A 12,963-nucleotide genomic window follows, 5' to 3' on the forward strand; every position below is an offset into this window, starting at 1 on the left:
CGTGCCGAGGCTGCCGTGGGCATGCAGGAAGCACGAGTTCCATCCCGGCTTTTGTGGCTAAGCCCCCTGCCTGACTCCCAAGCGAGACCCCCAGCTGACTTGGCCTCAACAGGTCTTGTGGTTTGACATTTGAATTTCCCGAGTTCAAGTTTTCTGCTTTACTTCAAGACTCAGTAAATGTATAAGAAGATAGAAGGGATAGATGGGGGGCCCCCAGGAGATCTTATAGTCTGACCCCATTTCATGCTACGTCCAAATCTCGCTTTATGTCCTGCCTTGAAGAGATCACAGCACTTGAGTCTCTTCTTTTTCAAGGCTTTCGTGATTGCTCTAATAACCCCCAGTCTGCAGCTCGCTTGTTTATTTATTTACATTTACCTTTTGGAATTAGCTGTCAACTGCAAAAGACTCTGAACAATTAAAAAAACAAAACAGGGAAAGGCATAAAAGCTGCTAAAACCTGAGGTAGGATGTACAGAGACTAAAGTGGTCTAATAAGCGACCAAATCAGCAAAGCCTGACGCCTGACAAATAATAAGCATCCACCACTGGCCTTTTGAAAGGTTTTCGGAATCCCAGGAAAAAGACCCTTCTTATCACAATTACATAGATTAAAGCCTGGCTGTCAAGATATTTTCTATTCCACGGTTCTAGACACGATAGTCTAAATAGTGGATCAATCTATTTTGCTGTCCCAGATTCCATAGTTTTTTTTTTTTTTTAAATAATCTTCTAGACCAACTTTCTTCAATTTAGTTTCCTTCAGATTCCAGGTTTCCTAGCCAGAATAGTAATGAAATTACGGTTTCTGGCTCTTAAAAGTTCTATTATTCTGATTCCATTAATTAACCTAACTCTCCAAAAAAATGAGATGGGGGGGGGGAATGAAAAATATGTTGTGCCCAGATTCTTACAATCTCTGAGAAGTTAATTTTCTTATCCTTTGCAAAGGGCAGGAGATAGATTCTGAAATAGATTCTGTTGTCATTTGGAAAAGAAATTAATGACACATTTGGTAATGACTACAAGTGGCACAATGACTTCATGACTTGATCAGTCACTCAGGAGATTTTAGCTTTAGTTTATCTAGTGTCAACAATGGAGACTGAACGTTTTTCATTCCCCACTCATCCTGCTGTCTTTTAAAATGTGCTTTATTTACCTTCAAATTAGTATGGGTTATGTCGGTGTTTCTTAAAATGGGTTCCTAGGATTCTTAAATCACTCAGGAGCCTCCAAAATCAAAATTATTTCTCAGACATTAAGGAAATTTGCAAAATATGAAACATCACTCTTCTCATTGTAATTTTTTTTATTTATTAAAATGTATAACAATGTTTCATAAAAACATTTTATTTATGTTAATATCAGATGGGTTAATATTTTTACATGACTCAATAAACATTCTATGAATTTTTAATATGGTAAATTTCAATAAATAAAATCCAAGCTCTTTTGGGGTCTTCCATATTTTTTAAAAGTGGGAGAAGCTCCTGAGAGGAAAAAAAAAGTTTGGGTTCAGGTCAACACCACTCATCCCAGGAGTTGGCCGGGAAATGAAAACCAGACCATTGCAGTGGTAAAAACTCATTTTTTAAACATTGTCTTCCTGAAAACTACACACCACAGTCAGTTATTTTGCTGGTTTGAGTTCAAATGACACAAACAATGCATAGTTGATGGTGGAAAGAGGGGAGTTAATTTAACAGAGTTTAGGACTGGCCAATTTGGGCTAATATGTAACCTCTTTGATAGATCAGGCTTTAATCAAGAAAATAGATTTAGAAAGAAAAAGAAGGAGGAGGAGGAGGGCGGGATGGGCCAAAGAAAGTGATACCTTCATAATTCTGTTCATAATCTTCATCCTATGGTTTTAATTCCTATAGTTGTTTCACCTGTATATCAAATGTTGACAACCTATGGAAGGCTCCATGTGTTCTGTACCAATTGACATAATCCTTAAAGGAGTCTATGACAATTCGCCACAGCCAAATCACGTTGGCTAACTCACATTGGGCCAACTCCCACAGTCCACTTGCCATGGCCCACTTGCCTCTTCCAACTCACCATGGGACAACCTGCTATGGCCAACTTGCCATGGGAGAATTCGCTTTGGGACCAGAGTTACGCTAATAGCAAAGAAACGGTGGAAGGTAATCATTAAGGAAAGGATGCAGAAAGAGGGACAGAAAGAAATGTGAATTACAAAAATTAAAATCATTTTTTTATTTTGAATAATTAAATTGAATTGCTGGATGTGGCAAATTGTCCTACAGCAAGTTGGCTATGGCAAGTTGTCCCATTCCGTCCTAAGAGCCAGCTCCTTTGTGACTCGCAAAGTACACAGCTATCCTTATTTACTCTTTTAAAAAATCTAACCTTCTAAGACAGGGGACTAAGTGGTTCCTACTAGTCCTCAGTTTATATTCAGTTCAAAACTATTGCAGCAATGAGCCAATGAAGGATTATTTGGCAAGCACTCAGTGCTTAGAATTCCCACCTTGGGACTATTGCATCAAGGCCAAACAGTCTATAGATAAATGAATAAAATTGTGCTGCTGTTTTCCATGTCTTTCATAAAAGCAAAGTCTTCTTCAGACTATGCAGAAAATAGTTTGCCCTTGACTGCTTCCAGTATGTTTGGAAAGCTTCCCAATTCAAGCTATAAGCCTAAAATTTCCTGGATGTCTCTTTTCCAATTATGAGCAACTCTGACCCTACTTAACTTTGAATGACGTTGACTAGGTGCTACCACTGAACTGATAGTTTGCCCTAATGCATTATTTCTACTCATTCTAGAACTGCTTCTATTGGGATATTTCTAGACGGATTGTAAGTAGGAGTATTATTTTCTTTTGATCCCACTATCCAATCTTAAAGGAGTCATTGTCATATTAACACACTAAAAAACTGAACAATATCAGGTCCCTGCATATGAGAACATAAGGCTCAACCAAGCAGATACAATTCTGTATGACAACATGAGAAATCTGATTCTGTTCCATAACACAACCACCACAATTACTCTTGGAACAACAGATGCTTTCCTTTCCTTAGGCTGTTAGTGCCAAGGCAGATTTCAGCCCATCTGCTTGTGTTTATTTGGGGACATCATCACTGACACCATCAAGCATCATCACAAGCTGTTGGACATGATTTAGTGAGCCAGAGATGTGCTGTAATGCATAGATCTGAAAATTCGTAGATGTGCACATCAGAAATGTGTAGAAACTGAAGGTTATAGGATGAAAGTAGGATTCTTAGCCAGCTGAAAATAATGGTAGCTAATGCTGGGAATGATTAGTTCTGAGACATAACTTGCCCTCATTTATCTCAGAACAAATGTTACCATATCACCATTGGCAAAAACAATGAAATTGGATTGGATTTTGCGGTTGCAATTAGAAAATCCTTTTTAAGGTTGAACTTTGAATATTTGCTGATTATTATAAGTTTTTCACTTACTACAGCAGTCCTCATGTAACAATAATAATTGGGACCAGAAGAAAAGCATGACATTACATGACTACAGTACTTACCAATGGAAACTCTAACATTTCCAATTGCCATTATTATACAATACAATACAATACAATACAATACAATACAATACAATACAATAGCAGAGTTGGAGGTCTTCCAGTCCAACGCCCTGCCTAGGCAGGAAACCCTATACCGATCCAGACAAATGGCTATCCAACATCTTCTTAAAGACCCACAGTGTTGAGGCATTCACAACTTCTGGAGGCGACTTCTGTTCCACTGATTAATTGTTCTAACTTTCAAGAAAATTCTCCTCAGTTCTAAGTTGCTTCTCTCCTTGATTAGTTTCCACCCATTGCTTCTTGTTCTACCCTCAGGTGCCTTGGAGAATAGTTTGACTCCCTCTTCTTTGTGGCAACCCCTGAGATATTGGAACACTGCTATCATGTCTCCCGTAGTCTTTCTTTTCATTAAACTAGACATCCTCAGTTCCTGCAACTGTTCTTCATATGTTTTAGCCTCCAGTCCCCTAATCATCTTTGTTGCTCTTCTCTGCACTCTTTCTAGAGTCTCCACATCTTTTCTACATCGTGGCGACCAAAACTGAATGCCGTATTCCAAGTGTGGCCTTACCAAGGCATTGTAAAGTGGTATTAACACTTCACGTGATCTTGATTCTATCCCTCTGTTTATGTAGCCTACAACTGTGTTGGCTTTTTTGGCAGCTGCTGCACACGCTGGCTCCTATTTAAATGGTTGTCCACTAGGACTCCAAGATCCCTTTCACAGTTACTACTATTGAGCAAGGTATCACCTATATATATATATTTTTTTTATAGCAATAGCAGTAGACTTATATACCGCTTCATAGGCCTTTCAGGCCTCTCTAAGCGGTTTACAGAGAGTCAGCATATTGCCCCCAACAATCTGGGTCCTCATTTTACCCACCTCGGAAGGATGGAAGGCTGAGTCAACCCTGAGCCGGTGAGATTTGAACCGCTGACCTGCTGATCTAGCAGTAGCCTGCAGTGCTGCATTTAACCACTGCGCCACCTTGGCTCTTCATATTGTATCTGTGCATTTCATTTTTCTTGCCTAAATGTAGAACCTTATTCTTTTCACCATTGAATTTCATTTTATTAAATAGTGCCCAATGTCCAAGTTTGTCAAGATCCTTCTGTATCTTAAGCCTGTCTTGGAGTGTTCGCTATTCCTGCCAGCTTGGTGTCATCTGCAAATTTAAGGAGTTCCCCATTTATTCCCTCATCCAAATCATTGATGAAGATGTTGAAGAGTACTGGGCCTAAAACAGAGCCTAGGGGTCCCCCACTGCATACTTCCCTCCATGTAGATGCAGTTCCACTACACGTTGAGTACAGTTGGTCAGCCAGTTATGAATCCATCTGGGGGTGATGCTGTCCAATCCACATTCTTCTAATTTATCTAGTAGTAGGTTATGGTCTACTTTATCAAATGCCTTACTGAAGTCCAAGTAAACTATATCAACAACATTCCTCTGGTCCACTAATGTTGTCACTTTTGCAAAGAATGCAATAAGATTAGTCTGGCATGATCTGTTTTTGACAAACCCATATTGGCTTTTGGCTATTACTTTGTTTACTTCTAGGTATTTGCTAATTTGTTGCTTGATTATCTTTTCCAGAATCTTTCCTGGTAGTGAGGTCAGGCTGATAGGTCTATAGTTTCCTCGCTATTTTTTTCTCCTTTTTTGAAGATGGGAACCATCAGCTCTCTTCCAGTCCTCTGGCAGTTCCCCGGTGCTCCAGGATCTCTGAAAGATAAAGTTCAGTGGTTCTGAGATCTCGTCTGCCAGTTCCTTCAGAACCCTGGGGTGTAATCCATCCGGTCCTGGTGATTTGAACTCGTCTAGGGTAGACAGATGCTCACTTACCATTTTCTTCCCTATTTCAATTTGTGTTCCTAATCTGATTGTTGTGGTGCTGTTTTTGATAGGTTGGACTGTTTTTTCCCTTTGTGTAAAGACAGATGCAAAAAAATGAGTTAAATAGTTCTGCTTTCCCCCTGTTGCTTATCACCTTTTTGCCACTTTCTCCCAGCAATGGACCGATTGTTTCCTTAACCTTTTTCTTGTTTTTAACATGTTGGAAGAAGCTTTTTTGTTATTTTTTACTTTTGTGGCAAGCCTTTCTTCATTATGAGCCTTAGCTTTCCTCACTTCATCTTTACAGGCTCAGGCTATTTGCTGATATTCTGCCTTAGTTATGTCCCCACTCTTTCCACAAAGAAGGTCACAGATGGTGATCCCGTCACTGCAAGATGTTTGGTGTCATTATGGGCTTTTATACTGAGAGCCCAGATTACAGTCATGTGACCATAAATATCTGTGGCCAACATAAGCATGAGATTGATCGTAGCTGCTGTTTGTTCAGTACCATCATAAGTTTAAACAGTTGCTGAACAAACAATTGTTACATGAGGACCTAGATTTCAATTCCATTTAAGCTGATTTATGGAAATATCTCCCATTTATTTAAAATAGTTTCACATGAAAGTTATCTAATAGAGATTTAATCAAAGGACCTGTAATATCGCCAGTCAAAGTTTACCATATACCTATGTCATCTCCCTCCCCCCACCAAACCGTCTTTATTTCTGCAGAAAGTTTACCGGGTGGGAAAACCTGGAAGTTTAAAATTGGAAGATATTATCAGTCCTACTCTAGAATTTCAAAACTTGGGTTAACTGTAGATTTAAGAAAAACTCAAACTTTATGTTTATATACAGTATAAATGAAATTTCCAATGGGTTTTTAGACTAGGATGTTTAAATGGTTTGCCTTTGATTTGAGGTTGATGGATTCAACACATACTGCTTAAAGTTTAGCAAAAATGCTGAGGTTTCATTCAAAGTTGGGATAAAACTCCCCAAGTGTGTTGACTTAGGTCCATGAATATTAAAATGGTTGAAATCAATCAAATATCTGCATTTCCAGTGACTGCATATCCTAAGGGCTAAATGAATGTTGTGTTGAAGTAAAGATTCCCGCACAGGTTCACTCCTGGCCATTGTCTTTTTTTAACTTCAATCCTTCACAAGTTTCATTCTCTGCATGAAAGAAAATCACAGCAGCAGCCGCCTTTTGTGGGATCATTTTCTCCATTTGTACATAATGCCAGGCTCTTGCAGAGTTTCTGCCTTACCTGTATCTTCAAAATATACAAGCTCAGCATGGGGGAGTAAACAATCACCCAGACAACATAGAGATAATCCTTAAAGTAGTGTCAGTTCCCTCACAGTAACTGCTTACATTAGCAGCCCTCCACCCATCCCCCCACATCTGTGCCAGCCAGCTGTAAAATAAAATACGTCTCTCTTCTTTGATGGATAAAAGCATTTAGGCCATTTAACCTCGGAAGCCTTAAGATGCACGGACCTCAGATCCCAGAACTCTCCAGCTGGTGAGTGGAGTTGAAGTTCACACACCATAAAATTGCCAAGTTTGAGAAACATTGATCTGGGCTATTGCTTTCCACCTATTAGACTTGGCAGATCTATTAGTTAGTATCCTCCAAGTCAAAGCCATAATTCATACTATGCTACCAAATTCTGCTCATGGTACTTCAATGGCTCTTCACTTAAAATTACTATGCTCTGTGAACTTTCATGCAAAAGCCTGGAGACCATTGTTTTCATTCAACTTCTAAAGAGTCATCAGACAAACTTGCTTCTTAATTTATGGATAGAATATTGAACTGATCCATCCCACAAAATCCTTTCTCTTGGATCATGGAACTAGCTTTGAGTTACATTCAAGTTGTTTGGGAAAATTGGTATTTTGCAGAATAATTTTTAAGAAATATAGAGAGAGACACCCGTTAATTTGAGTATATCACACAAGACTCAAAACATCATAACTTCACTAGCCATACAATTATGCGTGGGTTATGTCACACAAAGAAAATCAGAGAAAGAGAATGCACAAAACAGGATCACAACATTTCTTTGGGAACTCAATAGATTGCAAGTTGGTGAAAAGAATACTGTCAAAGAAGACTTTACACTTTTCTGACACAAAATCCTCAAAACCAACATTGATTAGTTTTCAGAAACAATATATTTGCATATTTTAGTTGTATCCTTAACTGAAATATGATCCCACCCTTTCAAAACAAACACTCCTTAAGTCACACTATTGTTCAAGGACTTAAGATCATTTTCAGATCTAGTCACAAAGAGCTGTGGGCATCATCTTCATCTTTGGCTAAGCTCAAAAGGTTGGTCATCGTATTAGTGACCTTCCCAGGCTCAATCGCATTTAGGGGCTTACTTTTTAATATTCGTCCTGCTCGAAATTCAATTTTCCAGTGCAGGACCTTCCTTCTTTTTCTGTTCTATATCAAAGAAACTTCTTAACACAAAATAGTTCTACATATTTTAGTCTTTTCTTAGAAATTGCCTCTCAATTGTCTATAGTAGAATTAATAAAATAGTTTTCCCCAATTGCACAAGACACCGATCCAAATGAACTTCAACTGACTTTAACCTCAGAGAATGCGTAATTTTGCTTGCAAGATAGGAAAATATAAAAAAAAAATGTAGGATTTTTTTTCATAATCATCAAAATCCTTGTGTGTATTTTGATATTATCCCAATCTATTAAGCTAAATTAAGTACTGGTTTTGACATCTGAAGCCCTAATCACCTTAAGAGAAGATTACCTGAAGATCTCCTTTTCTCACCTGGACCTTTAGATGTTCCTCTTCACTTAAGAAGATGAAATTGGTCTCTAGCAATTTTTCTGTGGTAAACATTTATGAAATGTCCTCCCCAGAGAGGCTTAACAGGTGCTCACACATTAGTATTATTTTGGTGCCAGGTGGAGGAACTTTTTATTTTCCCAATTAATTGTATTTCATTTGCATTTTAATTTGCATTGTTTTAGAGTTTGACAACCACCTTACTGCTATCTAGTTTGTATGCTAATTTTGTTTTGTATATTAATTGGTTTTATTGTACCAATTTTAATTTGAATTGGTGTTGTGCTTGAGTATACGTGTGATTACAAATTGTCTCAAGAACTAAGACTATAAGTCCTAATAAATACACAATATGTAGCTTAACATATATGTTTATCTATGTGTGTCCCTGGGCTTCACATGACAATCAATGGGAAAAACAAACCACTAATTTTCAGTTTCCTTAGCTTCATCTCTAATTTAAATTGGGCTGCTTTCCAAATTGACAAAATAAAGACATAGTATCGTATCGTCAGGGGTGGGTTTCAGCCGGTTTGCACTGGTACGCTAGAACCCGTTCGTGAAATTTAGCGTACCTTTTGGAACCGGTTCATCCAGTGGCACAGTACCAGAACGCTACTTCCCCCCCTGCCCCCCTTGCTCGCTTCCCCCCCCCCCGGTCTGGTCACCGCTCGCTCACCCACCATGCTTTCCCCACCTGCCCCTCAGTGATTGGATGTGTCACCAATCGCCCCACCTCTGAGAGGACATTTACTCAATTTGCAGATTCCTACTACTCTAAAGAACTTTGCATTTTACACACACTTAAATCATTGATAATTATAAATTGGCATTTATGTCGCTTCTTTTAAATATTTTTCATAGTACACACGATCTTAGGGTTTTTTTTTATTTGCATACCAGTTTGGTTTACAAAGAGAATTGGTTATGAACATTGGATAGTTTCTTCATCTGTTGTGTGTGCTGCCCACATTAATTATGAAAATTGGGTGATTTGTTCATTTGCTGCATGTGCTCTGACAAATGCAGAAAGAGGAAGCCATAAATTAAATAGAGCTTGTTCATAAAATTAGGAAGCTTTGTTCAACCTCATGTCTATATTTAAGTATCACTACTGATCTATAATATCCACAAGTCCTGAAACGTTTCCCTCCTAAGCTTTTCATTCCGTTTAATCTCTTGAGCTTTCTTACAAAACTCTCCCTCCGTGCAGCAGCATCAAAAAAACCCACGGCCTTTCAGTAAATGAAAAGGATGGTGGCTCAGAGCAGCCTGTCTTTACAAGTTCTAATCACCTTTCTCTCAAAAGCAGCTGCTGCTAGAGATCAACCACAACATGTAACAGCATGAAGAGATGATAGCAAAATTCTCTTCTTCTTTTGCCACAGGTGACACAAGAGTCCTTTAGCTTTTACAGTATTCCACGGAGAATTGTCCCTCCGTGAAATATAGAGATGACGCTGTATTTCTATTTCCTAGGTTCCAATTAAGCAGCTATTATAAGAATGGGGAATTATGGTTGTTCAATATTTCCTACCCACACTAACTACGTGCTGCACTACCAGAGTAACAGCCCAATCTCCCACAAAGTAACAACCCAACCTCCCACAAGAGAAACTCTGTAAGAATGCCACGTAGCACAAAGACACTGCAACAGAAGTGAATGTCAGAAAAAGGGAACAACATCTATACATCTCCCAACAAAACGGAGACCCATGCAACTTCATCAAAAAGTGTCTGACCACTCAACACAATGTACCACAACCAACACAAGCTGTACTAGCACTGCCATGCATTAAACTACCACGAATTAGTACTAGTCATAACCATATGGCATCACCGTAGCATGCAAATCAGCTGAAGCCCTCCAAAATATTCCAGTAAATTAAAAGACCAGAAGCAGAAGAAAAGCACAGAAGTCATCAAAATATTTAGCAGGGCTGTCAAACTCAATTCCATTGAGGGCCACATCAGGGCTGTGGTTGACCTGGGGTGGGGGGCTGGCCGGGTGTGCCTGACTAGTTGGATGTGGCCAAGTGAGTGGGCATGGTGAGCTTGGCACCACTCCCCAAACTGCTGGCATGTTTCCTCTTCACACTGGTTGGATCGGGCCGAAGCCACGCTGGCCTGATGTTTGTTCTTCGCATTGGGTAAACCGGGACAAAGCAATGTAGGTAGACTAAGCCAAAGCGATGAGGGCTGGCCACTTACATTTTCCAGGCCCCATGGGGTGGGTCCAATCAGATCCAGCCCACAGGCCTTGTGTTTGAGACCCCTGACATATAGTGTAAGGACTGTAACAGCTATTACCTATGCAGGATAAACAGGCAGAAAGCTAGCAGAATGCATCCATGAACAGCAAGTAGAAGTCAGGAGAAATGATAAAAAGTGCTTAATTTCACAACATATGGACAGATTTAACTATACTTTTAACTGGGAAACTGTGAGCACCCTAGATTAATCCAAGTTGAAAAGCATTAGAGAATACCTTGAAGCCTGGTACTCAGCAACTTGGCCATGATAGACGTCAACAATATCTATATACCATTGAAAAGAGAAAGCAAGAAGACCAAAACATTTTCCTGCTAGGAATAAATACCCAAATGATCAGAGTATATGATACAACCAAAGGCACTAATGCAATAGAATTATTCTCCAAATACACAAAGCAACACTTAGGTATGCAGTCAGAGGCCAATATGCTATACTGGAAGGAGTCAATACACTCATCTCGGTCACCCCAGCAACAGCTCCCTCCATTCCTATCAGAAACCTGCATTGTGGCATTTTCATCATTTTCCCCATCTTTGCTCATCTGCAAAGGGCTGCTTATGATAGAACCATACTGGGATTAGAGAAGAGGTCCATGGCATCTGGGACATGAATGGGATAATTTGCTGTGGACTGGCACATCTTTGAAAAGTTTCCTTTGAACCCATGAGATGTTCTGTGAGGGAATAGGAAAGAAATGCTGCTTGGCTGACTATCAACTGAAACCTGCCTTATTGTTTCACCTGTTTCCATCCCTTTGTGATTGATGGTCAGCTGTAAGTCTTTGTTAAAACTTTAAGATCATAAGCCAATATTTGGACATGCTAAAGTGTAGCATATCCAAATATAGGCAGGAGGTTTTATACCCAGACTTCAATTTGATCATGTTCATGAATAGATTAGAAACATGGACACCACCATCAGGTAGAGCAACACCTGGATATCCAGATGTGCTTAACCCAGTTAACTTTTCACAAAGTTCTGATTGTTTCCCCAGGGATCCAGGTTGAGAGGTTAGATGAACTCTGCTACTGATATGTTTGTTTGTTTTAATGATTGGCTTGTATCGGTTGCCTTGGAAGTTATGGGTCGTTGCTATACTCCTTAAGTGCTTCTGTGATATGGCTGCCCATATACATTATATAAATATATAAATAAATGACTTAGGGTAGCTGACAAGTGACACCCTGCCGAATATCACAATAACCAAGTTTGTGTCTGTAGGCTTCAAAACCAAGATGGAGGAGGAGGGGTCTGCACAGCACTCATTGTCATAACATTAATTGACAGATTTGGTGGGTGATTCCTCTCACTCTCGGGAAGAGGAGGAAGGCACCACAGTGGTAGAATCGCCTGGGGCTATTAGGATGTCCTGTGATTGACCTGCATTTTTTAATTAACACCTAAAAAAGTTGTTGCTTAAACAAGCTGGCTCTACCTATTTACTTCAGCAAATGGTGGGAGAGCAAATTTCCTGTCCTAACCCCAGTCAGATAATTATTTCCAACTTTTGTTTTAACTAGGCACCCCAATCCTTGCTACTTGCTTAACAACGTGGCTAATCCTCTCTAATGCACAACTTTCCCTTGCTGATGCCTAAATTAAGCGACTCCAGGGGTTGGAGGGGAGACGGCGAAGCCTATTAAACTTGCCTAATAAAAGCAACCTTTTAGGAAGTTGATTCTGGCACTTCTTCCTCATCAGGAATTTGGCACACGATAGGATTCTGCAGCACGGGCACCTTTTAAATAAATCTTTATTAATTGTAAGGATTCTTGATGTCCACCTTTTTTGGCATCTGACCCACAAGCACACCAGTGCACAATATAGAATACTGGGTGCTAGAAATGCAAGTACTAGAAAAATTCTAAAAATTGTACATAATAAATGGGCACTAAGGGATGGATACTACTATTATTATTACTATTACTACTATTATTACACCCAATGAGAGAGGGATACAACATTTCTATTGTGTTATAAATCAGGCGTTCAAAACTGGCAAATCCTCTTTCTTTATAAAACAAATGTTAAAACATAGTGATGGTGTGTTTTCTCAGATACCTCAAAATATTGTACAGCTTTACCGTTGATGGCAAGATGTGTCTTGCTCTGTTGCAGACCTTTGGTTAAACCCACACTAGGAATTTATTTTTATTTGAAAGCCTCAAACAGAAGCAGGTCGCTATATTAATTTTCATTGCTTGCTGGAGGGAAAAATTGGCTCGCTTTCTTACCAAAATGCATACATTAGATTTGCTATTAAAGGTTGTTGTCTGCAAGAATACAACATTTGTACTACCAGTTAAACTTTGGAATGTTATGTATGTCTGTGGAGAGTCCTATATGGTTAATATTTACTGAGCTATGTGAAAAGTTATGCACGTGTATCCACCTGTGCATGTTTCTGTTTAAAATTTATCAAACTTAAGTGTCTGTGATGTGAAAAGATAAAGCAGGTTATCGTTCA

This window comes from Thamnophis sirtalis, unplaced genomic scaffold, assembly GCF_051295495.1.
Source record: "Thamnophis sirtalis isolate CommonGarterSnake01/CBP01778 unplaced genomic scaffold, rThaSir2_p1.2 scaffold_2, whole genome shotgun sequence".
Classification (NCBI taxonomy): Eukaryota; Metazoa; Chordata; class Lepidosauria; order Squamata; family Natricidae; genus Thamnophis; species Thamnophis sirtalis.